Genomic DNA, 25,067 nt, shown 5'->3' with positions numbered 1-25,067 from the left:
TAAATCAGCTATACAAAGGTCCCCTTTTGACCTCCTGAGCATATTTCTGGCCAAAGAGTCCTTGATCTTGGGCTTTCTATACATACTCATAGACTCCTTCTGATGCTTCATAAGCCATATAGATGTCCATATCTGACATTTTGAACTTATTTGTGGTCAAAGTGTCCTAAAAAAAATTCAAACTATATAAAGTTATAGACTCCTTTTGATGATAAATCAGCTATACAGAGGGCCCCTTCTGACCTACTGAACATATTTCTGGCCAAAGAGTCCTCGATATTGGGCTTTCTATACATACTCATAGACTCCTTCTGATGCTTCATAAGCCATATAGATGTCCATATCTGACCTTTTGAACTTATTTGTGGTCAAAGTGTCCTGAAAAAAAATTCTAACTATATAAAGTTATAGACTCCTTTTGATGATAAATCAGCTATACAAAGGTCCCCTTTTGACCTCCTGAGCACATTTCTGGCCAAAGAGTCCTTGATCTTGGGCTTTCTATACATACTCATAGACTCCTTCTGGTGCTTCATAAGCCATATAGATGTCCATATCTGACCTTTTGAACTTATTTGTGGTCAAAGTGTCCTCAAAATTTTTCAAACTATAGAAAGTTATAGACTCCTTTTGATGATAAGTCAGCTATACAGAGGTCCCCTTTTGACCTCCTGAACATGTTTCTGGCCAAAGAGTCCTCGATATTGGGATTTCTATAAATACTCATAGACTCCTTCTGATGCCTCATAAGCCATATAGATGTCCATATCTGACCTTTTGAACTTATTTGTGGTCAAAGTGTCCTAACATTTTTTCAAATTATAGAAAGTTATAGACTCTTTTTGATGATAAATCAGCTATACAGAGGGCCCCTTTTGAACTACTGAACATATTTCTGGCCAAAGAGTCCTCGATCTTATGCTTTCTATACATACTCATAGACTCCTTCTGATGCCTCATAAGCCATATAGATTTCCATATCTGACATTTTGAACTTATTTGTGGTCAAAGTGTCCTAAAAAAACTTCAAACTATATAAAGTTATAGACTCCTTTTGATGATAAGTCAGCTATACAGAGGTTCCCTTTTGACCTCCTGAACATATTTCTGGCCAAAGAGTCCTTGATCTTGGGCTTTCTATACATACTCATAGACTCCTTCTGATGCTTCATAAGCCATATAGATGTCCATATCTGACCTTTTGAACTTATTTGTGGTCAAAGTGTCATAAAAAAATTCTAACTATATAAAGTTATAGACTCCTTTTGATGATAAGTCAGCTATACAGAGGTTCCCTTTTGACCTCCTGAACATATTTCTGGCCAAAGAGTCCTCGATCTTATGCTTTCTATACATACTCATAGACTCCTTCTGATGCCTCATAAGCCATATAGATGTCCATATATGACCTTTTGAACTTATTTGTGGTCAAAGTGTCCTAAAAAAAGAATCAAACTATATAAAGTTATAGACTCCTTTTGATGATGTCAGCTATACAGAGGTCCCCTTTTGACCTCCTGAGCATATTTCTGGCCAAAGAGTCCTTGATCTTGGGCTTTCTATACATACTCATAGACTCCTTCTGATGGTTCGTAAGCCAAAGATTTCCATATTTGACCTTTTGAACTTATTTGTGGTCAAAGTGTCCTCAAAATTTTTTCAAAGTATATAAAGTGATAGACTCCTTTTGATGATAAATGAGCTATACAGAGGTCCCCTTTTGACCTCCAGAATATATTTCTGGCCAAAGAGTCCTCGATCTTGGGCTTTCTATACATACTCATAGACTCCTTCTGATGCTTCATAAGCCATATAGATGTCCATATCTGACATTTTGAACTTATTTGTGGTCAAAGTGTCCTAAAAAAAATTCAAACTATATAAAGTTATAGACTCCTTTTGATGATAAATCAGCTATACAGAGGGCCCCTTCTGACCTACTGAACATATTTCTGGCCAAAGAGTCTTCGATCTTGGGCTTTCTATACATACTCATAGACTCCTTCTGATGCTTCATAAGCCATATAGATGTCCATATCTGACATTTTGAACTTATTTGTGGTCAAAGTGTCCTAAAAAAAATCAAACTATATAAAGTTATAGACTCCTTTTGATGATAAATCAGCTATACAAAGGTCCCCTTTTGACCTCCTGAGCATATTTCTGGCCAAAGAGTCCTTGATCTTGGGCTTTCTATACATACTCATAGACTCCTTCTGATGCTTCATAAGCCATATAGATGTCCATATCTGACATTTTGAACTTATTTGTGGTCAAAGTGTCCTAAAAAAAATTCAAACTATATAAAGTTATAGACTCCTTTTGATGATAAATCAGCTATACAAAGGTCCCCTTTTGACCTCCTGAGCATATTTCTGGCCAAAGAGTCCTCGATATTGGGCTTTCTATACATACTCATAGACTCCTTCTGATGCTTCATAAGCCATATAGATGTCCATATCTGACCTTTTGAACTTATTTGTGGTCAAAGTGTCCTGAAAAAAAATTCTAACTATATAAAGTTATAGACTCCTTTTGATGATAAATCAGCTATACAGAGGGCCCCTTTTGACCTCCTGAGCACATTTCTGGCCAAAGAGTCATTGATCTTGGGCTTTCTATACATACTCATAGACTCCTTCTGGTGCTTCATAAGCCATATAGATGTCCATATCTGACCTTTTGAACTTATTTGTGGTCAAAGTGTCCTCAAAATTTTTCAAACTATAGAAAGTTATAGACTCCTTTTGATGATAAGTCAGCTATACAGAGGTCCCCTTTTGACCTCCTGAACATGTTTCTGGCCAAAGAGTCCTCGATATTGGGATTTCTATAAATACTCATAGACTCCTTCTGATGCCTCATAAGCCATATAGATGTCCATATCTGACCTTTTGAACTTATTTGTGGTCAAAGTGTCCTAACATTTTTTCAAATTATAGAAAGTTATAGACTCTTTTTGATGATAAATCAGCTATACAGAGGGCCCCTTTTGAACTACTGAACATATTTCTGGCCAAAGAGTCCTCGATCTTATGCTTTCTATACATACTCATAGACTCCTTCTGATGCCTCATAAGCCATATAGATTTCCATATCTGACATTTTGAACTTATTTGTGGTCAAAGTGTCCTAAAAAAACTTCAAACTATATAAAGTTATAGACTCCTTTTGATGATAAGTCAGCTATACAGAGGTTCCCTTTTGACCTCCTGAACATATTTCTGGCCAAAGAGTCCTTGATCTTGGGCTTTCTATACATACTCATAGACTCCTTCTGATGCTTCATAAGCCATATAGATGTCCATATCTGACCTTTTGAACTTATTTGTGGTCAAAGTGTCATAAAAAATTCTAACTATATAAAGTTATAGACTCCTTTTGATGATAAGTCAGCTATACAGAGGTTCCCTTTTGACCTCCTGAACATATTTCTGGCCAAAGAGTCCTCGATCTTATGCTTTCTATACATACTCATAGACTCCTTCTGATGCCTCATAAGCCATATAGATGTCCATATATGACCTTTTGAACTTATTTGTGGTCAAAGTGTCCTAAAAAAAGAATCAAACTATATAAAGTTATAGACTCCTTTTGATGATGTCAGCTATACAGAGGTCCCCTTTTGACCTCCTGAACATGTTTCTGGCCAAAGAGTCCTCGATATTGGGCTTTCTATACATACTCATAGACTCCTTCTGATGCTTCATAAGCCATATAGATGTCCATATCTGACATTTTGAACTTATTTGTGGTCAAAGTGTCCTAAAAAAAATTCAAACTATATAAAGTTATAGACTCCTTTTGATGATAAATCAGCTATACAGAGGGCCCCTTCTGACCTACTGAACATATTTCTGGCCAAAGAGTCTTCGATCTTGGGCTTTCTATACATACTCATAGACTCCTTCTGATGCCTCATAAGCCATGTAGATGTCCATATCTGACCTTTTGAACTTATTTGTGGTCAAAGTGTCCTGAAAAAAAATTCTAACTATATAAAGTTATAGACTCCTTTTGATGATAAATCAGCTATACAAAGGTCCCCTTTTGACCTCCTGAGCATATTTCTGGCCAAAGAGTCCTTGATCTTGGGCTTTCTATACATACTCATAGACTCTTTCTGATGGTTCATAAGCCAAAGATTTCCATATTTGACCTTTTGAACTTATTTGTGGTCAAAGTGTCCTCAAAATTTTTTCAAAGTATATAAAGTGATAGACTCCTTTTGATGATAAATGAGCTATACAGAGGTCCCCTTTTGACCTCCAGAATATATTTCTGGCCAAAGAGTCCTCGATCTTGGGCTTTCTATACATACTCATAGACTCCTTCTGATGCTTCATAAGCCATATAGATGTCCATATCTGACCTTTTGAACTTATTTGTGGTCAAAGTGTCCTAAAAAAAAATTCAAACTATATAAAGTTATAGACTCCTTTTGATGATAAATCAGCTATACAGAGGGCCCCTTCTGACCTACTGAACATATTTCTGGCCAAAGAGTCTTCGATCTTGGGCTTTCTATACATACTCATAGACTCCTTCTGATGCTTCATAAGCCATATAGATGTCCATATCTGACATTTTGAACTTATTTGTGGTCAAAGTGTCCTAAAAAAAATCAAACTATATAAAGTTATAGACTCCTTTTGATGATAAATCAGCTATACAAAGGTCCCCTTTTGACCTCCTGAGCATATTTCTGGCCAAAGAGTCCTTGATCTTGGGCTTTCTATACATACTCATAGACTCCTTCTGATGCTTCATAAGCCATATAGATGTCCATATCTGACATTTTGAACTTATTTGTGGTCAAAGTGTCCTAAAAAAAATTCAAACTATATAAAGTTATAGACTCCTTTTGATGATAAATCAGCTATACAGAGGGCCCCTTCTGACCTACTGAACATATTTCTGGCCAAAGAGTCCTCGATATTGGGCTTTCTATACATACTCATAGACTCCTTCTGATGCTTCATAAGCCATATAGATGTCCATATCTGACCTTTTGAACTTATTTGTGGTCAAAGTGTCCTGAAAAAAAATTCTAACTATATAAAGTTATAGACTCCTTTTGATGATAAATCAGCTATACAAAGGTCCCCTTTTGACCTCCTGAGCACATTTCTGGCCAAAGAGTCCTTGATCTTGGGCTTTCTATACATACTCATAGACTCCTTCTGGTGCTTCATAAGCCATATAGATGTCCATATCTGACCTTTTGAACTTATTTGTGGTCAAAGTGTCCTCAAAATTTTTCAAACTATAGAAAGTTATAGACTCCTTTTGATGATAAGTCAGCTATACAGAGGTCCCCTTTTGACCTCCTGAACATGTTTCTGGCCAAAGAGTCCTCGATATTGGGATTTCTATAAATACTCATAGACTCCTTCTGATGCCTCATAAGCCATATAGATGTCCATATCTGACCTTTTGAACTTATTTGTGGTCAAAGTGTCCTAACATTTTTTCAAATTATAGAAAGTTATAGACTCTTTTTGATGATAAATCAGCTATACAGAGGGCCCCTTTTGAACTACTGAACATATTTCTGGCCAAAGAGTCCTCGATCTTATGCTTTCTATACATACTCATAGACTCCTTCTGATGCCTCATAAGCCATATAGATTTCCATATCTGACATTTTGAACTTATTTGTGGTCAAAGTGTCCTAAAAAAACTTCAAACTATATAAAGTTATAGACTCCTTTTGATGATAAGTCAGCTATACAGAGGTTCCCTTTTGACCTCCTGAACATATTTCTGGCCAAAGAGTCCTTGATCTTGGGCTTTCTATACATACTCATAGACTCCTTCTGATGCTTCATAAGCCATATAGATGTCCATATCTGACCTTTTGAACTTATTTGTGGTCAAAGTGTCATAAAAAAATTCTAACTATATAAAGTTATAGACTCCTTTTGATGATAAGTCAGCTATACAGAGGTTCCCTTTTGACCTCCTGAACATATTTCTGGCCAAAGAGTCCTCGATCTTATGCTTTCTATACATACTCATAGACTCCTTCTGATGCCTCATAAGCCATATAGATGTCCATATATGACCTTTTGAACTTATTTGTGGTCAAAGTGTCCTAAAAAAAGAATCAAACTATATAAAGTTATAGACTCCTTTTGATGATGTCAGCTATACAGAGGTCCCCTTTTGACCTCCTGAACATGTTTCTGGCCAAAGAGTCCTCGATATTGGGCTTTCTATACATACTCATAGACTCCTTCTGATGCTTCATAAGCCATATAGATGTCCATATCTGACATTTTGAACTTATTTGTGGTCAAAGTGTCCTAAAAAAAATTCAAACTATATAAAGTTATAGACTCCTTTTGATGATAAATCAGCTATACAGAGGGCCCCTTCTGACCTACTGAACATATTTCTGGCCAAAGAGTCTTCGATCTTGGGCTTTCTATACATACTCATAGACTCCTTCTGATGCCTCATAAGCCATGTAGATGTCCATATCTGACCTTTTGAACTTATTTGTGGTCAAAGTGTCCTGAAAAAAAATTCTAACTATATAAAGTTATAGACTCCTTTTGATGATAAATCAGCTATACAAAGGTCCCCTTTTGACCTCCTGAGCATATTTCTGGCCAAAGAGTCCTTGATCTTGGGCTTTCTATACATACTCATAGACTCCTTCTGATGGTTCATAAGCCAAAGATTTCCATATTTGACCTTTTGAACTTATTTGTGGTCAAAGTGTCCTCAAAATTTTTTCAAAGTATATAAAGTGATAGACTCCTTTTGATGATAAATGAGCTATACAGAGGTCCCCTTTTGACCTCCAGAATATATTTCTGGCCAAAGAGTCCTCGATCTTGGGCTTTCTATACATACTCATAGACTCCTTCTGATGCTTCATAAGCCATATAGATGTCCATATCTGACCTTTTGAACTTATTTGTGGTCAAAGTGTCCTAAAAAAAAATTCAAACTATATAAAGTTATAGACTCCTTTTGATGATAAGTCAGCTATACAGAGGTCCCCTTTTGACCTCCTGAACATATTTCTGGCCAAAGAGTCCTTGATCTTGGGCTTTCTATACATACTCATAGACTCCTTCTGATGCTTCATAAGCCCTATAGATGTCCATATCTGACCTTTTGAACTTATTTGTGGTCAAAGTGTCATAAAAAAAATTAAAACTATATAAAGTTATAGACTCCTTTTGATGATGTCAGCTATACAGAGGTCCCCTTTTGACCTCCTGAACATGTTTCTGGCCAAAGAGTCCTTGATCTTGGGGCTTTCTATACATACTCATAGACTCCTTCTGATGCTTCATAAGCCATATAGATGTCCATATCTGACATTTTGAACTTATTTGTGGTCTAAGTGTCCTAAAAAAAATTCAAACTATATAAAGTTATAGACTCCTTTTGATGATAAATCAGCTATACAGAGGGCCCCTTCTGACCTACTGAACATATTTCTGGCCAAAGAGTCTTCGATCTTGGGCTTTCTATACATACTCATAGACTCCTTCTGATGCCTCATAAGCCATGTAGATGTCCATATCTGACCTTTTGAACTTATTTGTGGTCAAAGTGTCCTGAAAAAAAATTCTAACTATATAAAGTTATAGACTCCTTTTGATGATAAATCAGCTATACAAAGGTCCCCTTTTGACCTCCTGAGCATATTTCTGGCCAAAGAGTCCTTGATCTTGGGCTTTCTATACATACTCATAGACTCCTTCTGATGGTTCATAAGCCAAAGATTTCCATATTTGACCTTTTGAACTTATTTGTGGTCAAAGTGTCCTCAAAATTTTTTCAAAGTATATAAAGTGATAGACTCCTTTTGATGATAAATGAGCTATACAGAGGTCCCCTTTTGACCTCCAGAATATATTTCTGGCCAAAGAGTCCTCGATCTTGGGCTTTCTATACATACTCATAGACTCCTTCTGATGCTTCATAAGCCATATAGATGTCCATATCTGACATTTTGAACTTATTTGTGGTCAAAGTGTCCTAAAAAAAATTCAAACTATATAAAGTTATAGACTCCTTTTGATGATAAATCAGCTATACAGAGGGCCCCTTCTGACCTACTGAACATATTTCTGGCCAAAGAGTCTTCGATCTTGGGCTTTCTATACATACTCATAGACTCCTTCTGATGCTTCATAAGCCATATAGATGTCCATATCTGACATTTTGAACTTATTTGTGGTCAAAGTGTCCTAAAAAAAATCAAACTATATAAAGTTATAGACTCCTTTTGATGATAAATCAGCTATACAAAGGTCCCCTTTTGACCTCCTGAGCATATTTCTGGCCAAAGAGTCCTTGATCTTGGGCTTTCTATACATACTCATAGACTCCTTCTGATGCTTCATAAGCCATATAGATGTCCATATCTGACATTTTGAACTTATTTGTGGTCAAAGTGTCCTAAAAAAAATTCAAACTATATAAAGTTATAGACTCCTTTTGATGATAAATCAGCTATACAGAGGGCCCCTTCTGACCTACTGAACATATTTCTGGCCAAAGAGTCCTCGATATTGGGCTTTCTATACATACTCATAGACTCCTTCTGATGCTTCATAAGCCATATAGATGTCCATATCTGACCTTTTGAACTTATTTGTGGTCAAAGTGTCCTGAAAAAAAATTCTAACTATATAAAGTTATAGACTCCTTTTGATGATAAATCAGCTATACAAAGGTCCCCTTTTGACCTCCTGAGCACATTTCTGGCCAAAGAGTCCTTGATCTTGGGCTTTCTATACATACTCATAGACTCCTTCTGATGGTTCATAAGCCAAAGATTTCCATATTTGACCTTTTGAACTTATTTGTGGTCAAAGTGTCCTCAAAATTTTTTCAAAGTATATAAAGTGATAGACTCCTTTTGATGATAAATGAGCTATACAGAGGTCCCCTTTTGACCTCCAGAATATATTTCTGGCCAAAGAGTCCTCGATCTTGGGCTTTCTATACATACTCATAGACTCCTTCTGATGCTTCATAAGCCATATAGATGTCCATATCTATCCTTTTGAACTTATTTCTGGTCAAAGTGTCCTCAAAATTTTTCAAACTATATAAAGTTATAGACTCCTTCTGATAAAAAAGAGTCCTCAATCTTGAACTTTGCATTCTCACTCCTAGACTCCTTCTGATGGTTCATAAGCCACATATAGAATTCCATATTTGACCTACTGAACTTATTTCTGGTCAAATGGTCCTCAAAGGGTTTCTTATTATGTTAATTCAGCCATACAGAGGTTCCTATTTGAACTACTGAACACATTTTTGGCCAAAGAGTCTTTGAACATTAACTTTCTCTGCTTATTGACTTCTCTTAATAATACATTAGCCATACAAAAGTCCATATTTGACCTACTAATATATTTCTGGTCAAAGAGTCCCTGATCTTGACCTTTCTGTACATGCTCATTGACAGCTTCTGATGTTTCATCAGCCTGAAAGATGTCCATACTTGACCCATTGAATATATTTCTGACCATAGAGTCCTCGATCTTGAACTTTCTAAACATACTTGTAGACTTGTTAATTAATTATCTGCTATCCAATGTATTTGAACAGTAGTTCAAATTTTATATTTTGAACATATTTCTAGACATGAGACATGAGACTAATTGCTTTTACAATCCTTCTGATGTTTCATCAGCCATACAGTATAGTTCAAATTTGACCTATTGAACATTTCTATAACCAAAGTGTCCTCGATCTTGATCGTTCTATACATAATCATAGGCTTGTTCTGATGTTTCATCATTGAGACAGAAGTCAGTTATTGACCTACTGAACATATTTCTGGCAAAAGAATCATCAAAGTTTAACTTACTGTTCCTTCTCCTAGACTATTTTTGATTTTACATCCACCATACAGTAGTCCATATTTGACCAAGAGAACATATTTCTGGCCAAAAGAGTCGTCAAAAGGTATGTTTATATGCATTCTCATCGACTACTTTTGATGTTAAATCAACCATATTGTTAGTCCAAATTTGACCCATTGAACATATATCTGGCCAAAGAGACCTAGAACTTTAAATATCTATACATAATTACTATCTCCTTCTGATTTTTCATCACCCAGGCTATTATCCATATTTGACAATTGAACATATTTCTGGCTGGAAGAGTCCTTGATCTTTCTATACGTACTCATAGACGCTTTCAGATAGTACTTCAGCCAAAAAATGATCCATAATTGACTACTAAACTCATTTCTGAGCGATGGGTTTATAATCTTGATTTCTCTATACATTGACTCCTTCTGATGTTACAATAGCAAAACATTATTGTATTGTATTGTATCAATATGACCTATTAAACCTATTTCTGACCAATGAGTCTATGAACATTTTTCAATACATACTCAATGACTCCTGATTTTACAACAGCAATATAGTATTTCAAAATTTGATCAATTGAACATATTTCTGGCCAAAGAGACCTTGATCTTATTCTTTCTATACATACTCCTTCTGATGTTTCATCAGCCAGATAATTGTCCACAATTGACCTACTGAACATTTTTCTGCCCGAAGAGTCTATGAACTTGAACTTTCTATACATAATCATTTACTTCTGATGTTTCTTCAGCCATACAGTAGTCCAGATTTGACATGTTGAACATATTTCTGACCAAAGAGATTTTGATCTTGAACTTTCTATTCATAATTATAGACTCTTTCAGAAAGTTACATCGGACAGACAATTGTCCATATTAATTATTAAACATATTTCTGGCCAACAAGTCCATGAACTTGAACATTCTGTACATGCTAATTGACTCCTTTTAGTGTTTCATCAGCCAATTCATCATAGTGAATCATCATTCAATTATTAGTCCATAATTGACCTACTGAACATATTGCTGCCCGAAGAGTCTTGAACTTGAACTTTCTATATAGGCTCATTGACTCATTCTGATGTTTCACAAGCAGACAATAGTCCATAATTGACCCTCTGAACATATTTATAGTAAAAGAGTCCTCTGTCTTGAACTTTCTATAGATTCTCAGTGACTCCATATAGATAATTGACCCACTGAACATATTTCTACCTGAAGAGTCTTTGAACTTGAACTTTCTATTCATAATCTTCTTCCTCAATCTTCATTGACTTCTGATTCATCAGCCAGACAGCAGTCTATATTTGACCCACTAAACATATTTCTGGCAAAAGAGTCCTCGATCTTGAACCTTTTAAACATACTCATAGACTCTTTCTGGTGTTTCATCAGCCATGCAGTAGTTCTGATTTGACATAATGAACATATTTCTGACCGAAGAGTCCTCGATCTTGAACTTTCTATTCATACTTATAGACTCTTTCAGATAGTACATCGGCCAGACAATTGTAGATATTGACTATTGAAGTAAAAGAGTTCTCGATCTTGAACTTTCTATACATTCTCAGTGATGCCTTATTTTGTTTCTTTAGCCATACAGAAGTCCAGATTTTACATGTTGAACATATTTCTGACTTGAAAATTTTGTACATGCTAATTGACTCCTTTTAGTGTTTCATCAGCCAGACAGTAGTCAATAATGGACCTACTGAAAATATTTCTGGTAAAAGAGTCCTCGATTTTGAACTTTCTATACATTCTCAGTGACGCCTTATTTTATTTCTTTAGCCATAAAGTAGTTCAGATTTAACATGTTGAACATATTTCTGACTGAAGAGTCCTTGATCTTGAACTTTCTATTCACACTTATAGACTCCTTCAGATAGTACATCGGCCAGACAACTGTCCATAATGACTCTTTTTTTTTTTTTTTTTTTGGCCAACGAGTCTATGTACTTGAACTTTCTATACATGCTCATTGACTCCTTTTAGTGCTTCATCAGCCAGAGAGTACTCCATAATTTACCTACTGAACATATTTCTAGTAAAAGAGTCCTCGATCTTGAACATTCTATACATGCTCATTGACTCCTTATGCTGTTTCTTTCTACACATAGTCGTTTACTCCATCTGATGTTACATCAGCCATAAAGAAGTCCATAATTGACCCAAGGGACATATTTGTGGCCAGTCTTGAACTTTCTATACATACTCATAGTCTCCTTCTGATTCTTCATAAGCCATATTTATGTCCATATTTATGACTTATTATTATTTCTGGTCAAAGGTTCCTCAAAAGTTTTTAAACTATGTAAAATTATAGACTCCATCTGATGATAAATCAGACCAAAAGAGGTCAAATTTTGACTCTTGAGTCAATATGTATAGAGAGTTAATGTTCAATGATTCTTTGGCCAAAAATATATTCAGAGGGTCACATACCTGTTAAAGTGATGTATCATCAGAAGAAGTCTATGAGTATTTAGTAAGTTAACTTGTGAGGACCTTTTTGCCAAAAATATTTTCAATTCGCCAGATATGGACATCTATATAGCTAATGAAGAATCAGAAAGAGTCAATGAGTATATATAGAATGGTCAAGTTGAGACTCTTTGACCAGAAAAAATTTCAGTATGTCAAATATGGACTTTTGTCATGATGATATAACATCCGAAGATATCAATCTGAATGTATAGTGTTAATCTTTAAGGACTCTTTGGCCAGTAATATTTTCGGACATCAGAAGGAGTCTATAGATTATGACAGACAAAATCCTTTTGAGAACTCTTTGGTCAAATTTTTTTTCAATCGGTCAAATATGGACTACTGCCTGCCTGGTTTGGCATTGCAAGAAGTCAGTCTATATTGTATAGTGAGTTAATGTTCACGGACTCTGGCCAGAAATATTTTCAGTAGGTCAAAAATAGACTACTGGCTGGTTAATATAACATCACAACAAGTCAATCTGTAGTCAAAAGTCAAAAGTTCAAGCAACTCTCAAACTCTTTGGCCAGAAATATGTTCAAAAGGTCAAAAGGTGACCTTTGTATAGCTGATTTATCATCAGAAAGAGTCTATAACTTTATATAGTTTAAAAACTTTTGATGACCAGAAATAAGTTCAAAAGGTCAGATATGGATATCTATATGGCTTATGTAACATTAGAAGGAGTCTATGAGTATGTATAGAAAGGTCAAGATCGAAAACTCTATGGCCATAAATATATTCCTTGGGTCAAATATGGACTTCTGTATGGCTGATTTAACATCAGAAGGAGTCTATGAGTTTCTAAGAGTAAAAAACATTTTGAGGATTCTTTGGCCAAAAACATGTTAAATCAGTCAAATATGGCTACAGTCTGGCTGACATAACATCACGAGAAGTCTTTATGGTAGGAGAAATATAAATAGTAAGGTAAATGTTCAAGGTCTCTGGCCAGAAATATGTTCAGAAGGTCAAATATGGACTTCTGTATGGCTGATTTAACATCAGAAGGAGTCTAAACATTTATGATAGACAAAATCCTTTAGAGAACTCTTTGGTCAAATTTTTTTTCAATCAGTCAAATATGGACTACTGTCTGCCTGATTTTACATTACGAGAAGTCAGTCTATATGTATAGTGAGTTGATGTTCACGGACTCTGGCTAGAAATATGTTCAGTAGGTCAAAAAAAGACTACTGGCTGGTTAATATAACATCACAACAAGTCAATCTGTAGTATAGCAAGATAATGTTCAAGAACTCTTTGGCCAGAAATATGTTCAGAAGGTCAAAAGGTGACCTTGGTATAGCTGATTTATTATCAGAAGGAGTCTATAACTTTATATAGTTTGAAAAATTTTGAGGACACTTTGACCAGAAATAAGTTAAAAAGGTCAGATATGGACATCTATATGGCTTATGAAGCACCAGAAGGAGTCTATGAGTATGTATAGAAATCCCAATATCGAGGACTCTTTGGCCAGAAACATGTTCAGGAGGTCAAAAGGGGACCTCTGAATAGCTGATTTATCATCAAAAGGAGTCTATAACTTTATATAGTTTGAATTTTTTTATGACACTTTGACCACAAATAAGTTCAAAAGGTCAGATATGGACATCTATATGGCTTATGAAGCATCAGAAGGACTCTATGAGTATGTATAGAAAACGCAAGATCGAAGACTCTTTGGCCAGAAATCTGTTCAGTAGGTCAGAAGGGGACCTCTGTATAGCTGATTTATCATCAAAAGGAGTCTATAACTTTCTATAGTTTGAAAAAAATGTTGGGACACTTTGACCACAAATAAGTTCAAAAGGTCAGATATGGACATTTATATGGCTTATGAAGCACCAGAAGGAGTCTATGAGTATGTATAGGAATCCCAATATTGAGGACTCTTTGGCCAAAACATGTTCAGGAGGTCAAAAGGGGACCTCTGTATAGCTGACATCATCAAAAGGAGTCTATAACTTTATATAGTTAGAATTTTTTTATGACACTTTGACCACAAATAAGTTCAAAAGGTCAGATATGGACATCTATATGGCTTATGAAGCACCAGAAGGAGTCTATGAGTATGTATAGAAATCCCAAGATCAAGGACTCTTTGGCCAGAAACATGTTCAGGAGGTCAAAAGGGGACCTCTGTATAGCTGACTTATCATCAAAAGGAGTCTATAACTTTATATAGTTTGAATTTTTTTTATGACACTTTGACCACAAATGAGTTCAAAAGGTCATATATGGACATCTATATGGCTTATGAAGCACCAGAAGGAGTCTATGAGTATGTATAGAAAGCCCAAGATCAAGGACTCTTTGGCCAGTAATCTGTTCAGTAGGTCAGAAGGGGACCTCTGTATAGCTGATTTATCATCAAAAGGAGTCTATAACTTTCTATAGTTTGAAAAAAATGTTGGGACACTTTGACCACAAATAAGTTCAAAAGGTCAGATATGGACATTTATATGGCTTATGAAGCACCAGAAGGAGTCTAGGAGTATGTATAGGAATCCCAATATTGAGGACTCTTTGGCCAAAACATGTTCAGGAGGTCAAAAGGGGACCTCTGTATAGCTGACATCATCAAAAGGAGTCTATAACTTTATATAGTTAGAATTTTTTTATGACACTTTGACCACAAATAAGTTCAAAAGGTCAGATATGGACATCTATATGGCTTATGAAGCACCAGAAGGAGTCTATGAGTATGTATAGAAATCCCAAGATCAAGGACTCTTTGGCCAGAAACATGTTCAGGAGGTCAAAAGGGGACCTCTGTATAGCTGATTTATCATCAAAAGGAGTCTATAACTTTATATAGTTTGAATTTTTTTTATGACACTTTGACCACAAATGAGTTCAAAAGGTCAGATATGGACATCTATATGGCTTATGAAGCACCAGAAGGAGTCTATGAGTATGTATAGAAAGCCCCAAGATCAAGGACTCTTTGGCCAGAAATATGTTCAGTAGGTCAAAAGGGGACCTCTGTATAGCTGATTTATCATCAAAAAGAGTCTGTAACTTTATATAGTTTGAATTTTTTTATGACACTTTGACCACAAATAAGTTCAAAAGGTCAGATATGGACATCTATATGGCTTATGAGGCATCAGAAGGAGTCTATGAGTATGTATAGAAAGCATAAGATCGAGGACTCTTTGGCCAGAAATATGTTCAGTAGTTCAAAAGGGGCCCTCTGTATAGCTGATTTATCATCAAAAGGAGTCTATAACTTTATATAGTTTGAATTTTTTTATGACACTTTGACCACAAATAAGTTCAAAAGGTCAGATATGGACATCTATATGGCTTATGAGGCATCAGAAGGAGTCTATGAGTATGTATAGAAAGCATAAGATCGAGGACTCTTTGGCCAGAAATATGTTCAGTAGTTCAAAAGGGGCCCTCTGTATAGCTGATTTATCATCAAAAGGAGTCTATAACTTTATATAGTTTGAAATTTTTTTTAGGACACTTTGACCACAAATAAGTTCAAATTGTCAGATATGGACATCTATATGGCTTATGAAGCACCAGAAGGAGTCTATGAGTATGTATATAAATCCCAATATCGAGGACTCTTTGGCCAGAAACATGTTCAGGAGGTCAAAAGGGGACCTCTGTATAGCTGACTTATCATCAAAAGGAGTCTATAACTTTATATAGTTTGAATTTTTTTATGACACTTTGACCACAAATAAGTTCAAAAGGTCAGATATAGACATCTATATGGCTTATGAAGCATCAGAAGGAGTCTATGAGTATGTATAGAAAGCATAAGATCGAGGACTCTTTGGCCAGAAACATGTTCAGGAGGTCAAAAGGGGCCCTCTGTATAGCTGATTTATCATCAAAAGGAGTCTATAACTTTATATAGTTAGAATTTTTTTTAGGAAACTTTGACCACAAATAAGTTCAAAAGGTCAGATATGGACATCTATATGGCTTATGAGGCATCAGAAGGAGTCTATGAGTATGTATAGAAAGCATAAGATCGAGGACTCTTTGGCCAGAAACATGTTCAGGAGGTCAAAAGGGGCCCTCTGTATAGCTGATTTATCATCAAAAGGAGTCTAGAACTTTCTATAGTTTGAAAAAATGTTAGGACACTTTGACCACAAATAAGTTCAAAAGGTCAGATATGGATATCTATATGGCTTATGAAGCACCAGAAGGAGTCTATGAGTATGTATAGAAAGCCCCAAGATCAAGCACTCTTTGGCCAGAAACATGTTCAGGAGGTCAAAAGGGGATCTCTGTATAGCTGACTTATCATCAAAAGTAGTCTATAACTTTATATAGTTTGAATTTTTTGTTTTAGGACACTTTGACCACAAATAAGTTCAAAAGGTCAGATATGGACATCTATATGGCTTATGAGGCATCAGAAGGAATCTATGAGTATGTATAGAAAGCATAAGATCGAGGACTCTTTGGCCAGAAATATGTTCAGTAGTTCAAAAGGGGCCCTCTGTATAGCTGATTTATCATCAAAAGGAGTCTAGAACTTTCTATAGTTTGAAAAAATGTTAGGACACTTTGACCACAAATAAGTTCAAAAGGTCAGATATGGACATCTATATGGCTTATGAGGCATCAGAAGGAGTCTATGAGTATGTATAGAAAGCATAAGATCTAGGACTCTTTGGCCAGAAATATGTTCAGTAGTTCAAAAGGGGCCCTAAGTATAGCTGATTTATCCTCAAAAGGAGTCTATAACTTTATATAGTTTGAATTTTTTTTTATGACACTTTGACCACAAATAAGTTCAAAAGGTCAGATATGGACATCTATATGGCTTATGAAGCATCAGAAGGAGTCTATGAGTATGTATTGAAAGCATAAGATCGAGGACTCTTTGGCCAGAAATATGTTCAGTAGTTCAAAAGGGGCCCTCTGTATAGCTGATTTATCATCAAAAGGAGTCTAGAACTTTCTATAGTTTGAAGTTTTTTTAGGACACTTTGACCACAAATAAGTTCAAAAGGTCAGATATGGACATCTATATGGCTTATGAGGCATCAGAAGGAGTCTATGAGTATGTATAGAAAGCATAATATCGAGGACTCTTTGGCAAGAAATGTGTTCAGTAGTTCAAAAGGGGACCTCTGTATAGCTGATTTATCATCAAAAGGAGTCTATAACTTTCTATAGTTTGAAAAAATGTAGGACACTTTGACCACAAATAAGTTCAAAAGGTCAGATATGGACATCTATATGGCTTATGAAGCACCAGAAGGAGTCTATGAGTATGTATAGAAAGCCCCAAGATCAAGGACTCTTTGGCCAGAAATATGTTCAGTAGTTCAAAAGGGGCCCTCTGTATAGCTGACTTATCATCAAAAGGAGTCTAGAACTTTCTATAGTTTGAAAAAATGTTAGGACACTTTGACCACAAATAAGTTCAAAAGGTCAGATATGGATATCTATATGGCTTATGAAGCACCAGAAGGAGTCTATGAGTATGTATAGAAAGCCCCAAGATCAAGGACTCTTTGGCCAGAAACATGTTCAGGAGGTCAAAAGGGGATCTCTGTATAGCTGACTTATCATCAAAAGGAGTCTAGAACTTTCTATAGTTTGAAAAAATGTTAGGACACTTTGACCACAAATAAGTTCAAAAGGTCAGATATGGATATCTATATGGCTTATGAAGCACCAGAAGGAGTCTATGAGTATGTATAGAAAGCCCCAAGATCAAGGACTCTTTGGCCAGAAACATGTTCAGGAGGTCAAAAGGAGATCTCTGTATAGCTGACTTATCATCAAAAGGAGTCTATAACTGTATATAGTTTGAATTTTTTGTTTTAGGACACTTTGACCACAAATAAGTTCAAAAGGTCAGATATGGACATCTATATGGCTTATGAGGCATCAGAAGGAGTCTATGAGTATGTATAGAAAGCATAATATCGAGGACTCTTTGGCAAGAAATATGTTCAGTAGTTCAAAAGGGGCCCTCTGTATAGCTGATTTATCATCAAAAGGAGTCTAGAACTTTCTATAGTTTGAAAAAATGTTAGGACACTTTGACCACAAATAAGTTCAAAAGGTCAGATATGGACATCTATATGGCTTATGAAGCACCAGAAGGAGTCTATGAGTATGTATAGAAAGCCCCAAGATCAAGGACTCTTTGGCCAGAAACATGTTCAGGAGGTCAAAAGGGGATCTCTGTATTGCTGACTTATCATCAAAAGGAGTCTATAACTTTATATAGTTTGAATTTTTTGTTTTAGGACACTTTGACCACAAATAAGTTCAAAAGGTCAGATATGGACATCTATATGGCTTATGAGGCATCAGAAGGAGTCTATGAGTATGTATAGAAAGCATAATATCGAGGACTCTTTGGCAAGAAATATGTTCAGTAGTTCAAAAGGGGCCCTCTGTATAGCTGATTTATCATCAAAAGGAGTCTAGAACTTTCTATAGTTTGAAAAAATGTTAGGACACTTTGACCACAAATAAGTTCAAAAGGTCAGATATGGACATCTATATGGCTTATGAGGCATCAGAAGGAGTCTATGAGTATGTATAGAAAGCATAAGATCGAGGACTCTTTGGCCAGAAATATGTTCAGTAGTTCAAAAGGGGCCCTCTGTATAGCTGATTTATCATCAAAAGGAGTCTAGAACTTTCTATAGTTTGAAGTTTTTTTAGGACACTTTGACCACAAATAAGTTCAAAAGGTCAGATATGGACATCTATATGGCTTATGAGGCATCAGAAGGAGTCTATGAGTATGTATAGAAAGCATAATATCGAGGACTCTTTGGCAAGAAATGTGTTCAGTAGTTCAAAAGGGGCCCTCTGTATAGCTGATTTATCATCAAAAGGAGTCTATAACTTTCTATAGTTTGAAAAAATGTAGGACACTTTGACCACAAATAAGTTCAAAAGGTCAGATATGGACATCTATATGGCTTATGAAGCACCAGAAGGAGTCTATGAGTATGTATAGAAAGCCCCAAGATCAAGGACTCTTTGGCCAGAAATATGTTCAGTAGTTCAAAAGGGGCCCTCTGTATAGCTGCTTTATCATCAAAAGGAGTCTAGAACTTTCTATAGTTTGAAAAAAATGTTAGGACACTTTGACCACAAATAAGTTCAAAAGGTCAGATATGGATATCTATATGGCTTATGAAGCACCAGAAGGAGTCTATGAGTATGTATAGAAAGCCCCAAGATCAAGGACTCTTTGGCCAGAAATATGTTCAGTAGGTCAAAAGGGGACCTCTGTATAGCTGATTTATCATCAAAAAGAGTCTGTAACTTTATATAGTTTGAATTTTTTTATGACACTTTGACCACAAATAAGTTCAAAAGGTCAGATATGGACATCTATATGGCTTATGAGGCATCAGAAGGAGTCTATGAGTATGTATAGAAAGCATAAGATCGAGGACTCTTTGGCCAGAAATATGTTCAGTAGTTCAAAAGGGGCCCTCTGTATAGCTGATTTATCATCAAAAGGAGTCTATAACTTTATATAGTTTGAATTTTTTTATGACACTTTGACCACAAATAAGTTCAAAAGGTCAGATATGGACATCTATATGGCTTATGAGGCATCAGAAGGAGTCTATGAGTATGTATAGAAAGCATAAGATCGAGGACTCTTTGGCCAGAAATATGTTCAGTAGTTCAAAAGGGGCCCTCTGTATAGCTGATTTATCATCAAAAGGAGTCTATAACTTTATATAGTTTGAAATTTTTTTTAGGACACTTTGACCACAAATAAGTTCAAATTGTCAGATATGGACATCTATATGGCTTATGAAGCACCAGAAGGAGTCTATGAGTATGTATATAAATCCCAATATCGAGGACTCTTTGGCCAGAAACATGTTCAGGAGGTCAAAAGGGGACCTCTGTATAGCTGACTTATCATCAAAAGGAGTCTATAACTTTATATAGTTTGAATTTTTTTATGACACTTTGACCACAAATAAGTTCAAAAGGTCAGATATAGACATCTATATGGCTTATGAAGCATCAGAAGGAGTCTATGAGTATGTATAGAAAGCATAAGATCGAGGACTCTTTGGCCAGAAACATGTTCAGGAGGTCAAAAGGGGCCCTCTGTATAGCTGATTTATCATCAAAAGGAGTCTATAACTTTATATAGTTAGAATTTTTTTTAGGAAACTTTGACCACAAATAAGTTCAAAAGGTCAGATATGGACATCTATATGGCTTATGAGGCATCAGAAGGAGTCTATGAGTATGTATAGAAAGCATAAGATCGAGGACTCTTTGGCCAGAAACATGTTCAGGAGGTCAAAAGGGGCCCTCTGTATAGCTGATTTATCATCAAAAGGAGTCTAGAACTTTCTATAGTTTGAAAAAATGTTAGGACACTTTGACCACAAATAAGTTCAAAAGGTCAGATATGGATATCTATATGGCTTATGAAGCACCAGAAGGAGTCTATGAGTATGTATAGAAAGCCCCAAGATCAAGCACTCTTTGGCCAGAAACATGTTCAGGAGGTCAAAAGGGGATCTCTGTATAGCTGACTTATCATCAAAAGTAGTCTATAACTTTATATAGTTTGAATTTTTTGTTTTAGGACACTTTGACCACAAATAAGTTCAAAAGGTCAGATATGGACATCTATATGGCTTATGAGGCATCAGAAGGAATCTATGAGTATGTATAGAAAGCATAAGATCGAGGACTCTTTGGCCAGAAATATGTTCAGTAGTTCAAAAGGGGCCCTCTGTATAGCTGATTTATCATCAAAAGGAGTCTAGAACTTTCTATAGTTTGAAAAAATGTTAGGACACTTTGACCACAAATAAGTTCAAAAGGTCAGATATGGACATCTATATGGCTTATGAGGCATCAGAAGGAGTCTATGAGTATGTATAGAAAGCATAAGATCTAGGACTCTTTGGCCAGAAATATGTTCAGTAGTTCAAAAGGGGCCCTAAGTATAGCTGATTTATCCTCAAAAGGAGTCTATAACTTTATATAGTTTGAATTTTTTTTTATGACACTTTGACCACAAATAAGTTCAAAAGGTCAGATATGGACATCTATATGGCTTATGAAGCATCAGAAGGAGTCTATGAGTATGTATTGAAAGCATAAGATCGAGGACTCTTTGGCCAGAAATATGTTCAGTAGTTCAAAAGGGGCCCTCTGTATAGCTGATTTATCATCAAAAGGAGTCTAGAACTTTCTATAGTTTGAAGTTTTTTTAGGACACTTTGACCACAAATAAGTTCAAAAGGTCAGATATGGACATCTATATGGCTTATGAGGCATCAGAAGGAGTCTATGAGTATGTATAGAAAGCATAATATCGAGGACTCTTTGGCAAGAAATGTGTTCAGTAGTTCAAAAGGGGACCTCTGTATAGCTGATTTATCATCAAAAGGAGTCTATAACTTTCTATAGTTTGAAAAAATGTAGGACACTTTGACCACAAATAAGTTCAAAAGGTCAGATATGGACATCTATATGGCTTATGAAGCACCAGAAGGAGTCTATGAGTATGTATAGAAAGCCCCAAGATCAAGGACTCTTTGGCCAGAAATATGTTCAGTAGTTCAAAAGGGGCCCTCTGTATAGCTGACTTATCATCAAAAGGAGTCTAGAACTTTCTATAGTTTGAAAAAATGTTAGGACACTTTGACCACAAATAAGTTCAAAAGGTCAGATATGGATATCTATATGGCTTATGAAGCACCAGAAGGAGTCTATGAGTATGTATAGAAAGCCCCAAGATCAAGGACTCTTTGGCCAGAAACATGTTCAGGAGGTCAAAAGGGGATCTCTGTATAGCTGACTTATCATCAAAAGGAGTCTAGAACTTTCTATAGTTTGAAAAAATGTTAGGACACTTTGACCACAAATAAGTTCAAAAGGTCAGATATGGATATCTATATGGCTTATGAAGCACCAGAAGGAGTCTATGAGTATGTATAGAAAGCCCCAAGATCAAGGACTCTTTGGCCAGAAACATGTTCAGGAGGTCAAAAGGAGATCTCTGTATAGCTGACTTATCATCAAAAGGAGTCTATAACTGTATATAGTTTGAATTTTTTGTTTTAGGACACTTTGACCACAAATAAGTTCAAAAGGTCAGATATGGACATCTATATGGCTTATGAGGCATCAGAAGGAGTCTATGAGTATGTATAGAAAGCATAATATCGAGGACTCTTTGGCAAGAAATATGTTCAGTAGTTCAAAAGGGGCCCTCTGTATAGCTGATTTATCATCAAAAGGAGTCTAGAACTTTCTATAGTTTGAAAAAATGTTAGGACACTTTGACCACAAATAAGTTCAAAAGGTCAGATATGGACATCTATATGGCTTATGAAGCACCAGAAGGAGTCTATGAGTATGTATAGAAAGCCCCAAGATCAAGGACTCTTTGGCCAGAAACATGTTCAGGAGGTCAAAAGGGGATCTCTGTATTGCTGACTTATCATCAAAAGGAGTCTATAACTTTATATAGTTTGAATTTTTTGTTTTAGGACACTTTGACCACAAATAAGTTCAAAAGGTCAGATATGGACATCTATATGGCTTATGAGGCATCAGAAGGAGTCTATGAGTATGTATAGAAAGCATAATATCGAGGACTCTTTGGCAAGAAATATGTTCAGTAGTTCAAAAGGGGCCCTCTGTATAGCTGATTTATCATCAAAAGGAGTCTAGAACTTTCTATAGTTTGAAAAAATGTTAGGACACTTTGACCACAAATAAGTTCAAAAGGTCAGATATGGACATCTATATGGCTTATGAGGCATCAGAAGGAGTCTATGAGTATGTATAGAAAGCATAAGATCGAGGACTCTTTGGCCAGAAATATGTTCAGTAGTTCAAAAGGGGCCCTCTGTATAGCTGATTTATCATCAAAAGGAGTCTAGAACTTTCTATAGTTTGAAGTTTTTTTAGGACACTTTGACCACAAATAAGTTCAAAAGGTCAGATATGGACATCTATATGGCTTATGAGGCATCAGAAGGAGTCTATGAGTATGTATAGAAAGCATAATATCGAGGACTCTTTGGCAAGAAATGTGTTCAGTAGTTCAAAAGGGGCCCTCTGTATAGCTGATTTATCATCAAAAGGAGTCTATAACTTTCTATAGTTTGAAAAAATGTAGGACACTTTGACCACAAATAAGTTCAAAAGGTCAGATATGGACATCTATATGGCTTATGAAGCACCAGAAGGAGTCTATGAGTATGTATAGAAAGCCCCAAGATCAAGGACTCTTTGGCCAGAAATATGTTCAGTAGTTCAAAAGGGGCCCTCTGTATAGCTGCTTTATCATCAAAAGGAGTCTAGAACTTTCTATAGTTTGAAAAAAATGTTAGGACACTTTGACCACAAATAAGTTCAAAAGGTCAGATATGGATATCTATATGGCTTATGAAGCACCAGAAGGAGTCTATGAGTATGTATAGAAAGCCCCAAGATCAAGGACTCTTTGGCCAGAAATATGTTCAGTAGGTCAAAAGGGGACCTCTGTATAGCTGATTTATCATCAAAAAGAGTCTGTAACTTTATATAGTTTGAATTTTTTTATGACACTTTGACCACAAATAAGTTCAAAAGGTCAGATATGGACATCTATATGGCTTATGAGGCATCAGAAGGAGTCTATGAGTATGTATAGAAAGCATAAGATCGAGGACTCTTTGGCCAGAAATATGTTCAGTAGTTCAAAAGGGGCCCTCTGTATAGCTGATTTATCATCAAAAGGAGTCTATAACTTTATATAGTTTGAAATTTTTTTTAGGACACTTTGACCACAAATAAGTTCAAATTGTCAGATATGGACATCTATATGGCTTATGAAGCACCAGAAGGAGTCTATGAGTATGTATATAAATCCCAATATCGAGGACTCTTTGGCCAGAAACATGTTCAGGAGGTCAAAAGGGGACCTCTGTATAGCTGACTTATCATCAAAAGGAGTCTATAACTTTATATAGTTTGAATTTTTTTATGACACTTTGACCACAAATAAGTTCAAAAGGTCAGATATAGACATCTATATGGCTTATGAAGCATCAGAAGGAGTCTATGAGTATGTATAGAAAGCATAAGATCGAGGACTCTTTGGCCAGAAACATGTTCAGGAGGTCAAAAGGGGCCCTCTGTATAGCTGATTTATCATCAAAAGGAGTCTATAACTTTATATAGTTAGAATTTTTTTTAGGAAACTTTGACCACAAATAAGTTCAAAAGGTCAGATATGGACATCTATATGGCTTATGAGGCATCAGAAGGAGTCTATGAGTATGTATAGAAAGCATAAGATCGAGGACTCTTTGGCCAGAAACATGTTCAGGAGGTCAAAAGGGGCCCTCTGTATAGCTGATTTATCATCAAAAGGAGTCTAGAACTTTCTATAGTTTGAAAAAATGTTAGGACACTTTGACCACAAATAAGTTCAAAAGGTCAGATATGGATATCTATATGGCTTATGAAGCACCAGAAGGAGTCTATGAGTATGTATAGAAAGCCCCAAGATCAAGCACTCTTTGGCCAGAAACATGTTCAGGAGGTAAAAAGGGGATCTCTGTATAGCTGACTTATCATCAAAAGTAGTCTATAACTTTATATAGTTTGAATTTTTTGTTTTAGGACACTTTGACCACAAATAAGTTCAAAAGGTCAGATATGGACATCTATATGGCTTATGAGGCATCAGAAGGAATCTATGAGTATGTATAGAAAG

The sequence above is a fragment of the Rutilus rutilus genome (genome assembly GCF_951802725.1).
Source record: "Rutilus rutilus genome assembly, chromosome: 1".
Lineage (NCBI taxonomy): Eukaryota > Metazoa > Chordata > Actinopteri > Cypriniformes > Leuciscidae > Rutilus > Rutilus rutilus.
The sequence above is the reverse complement of the archived record's forward strand: the minus strand, read 5'-3'. Positions refer to the sequence as shown.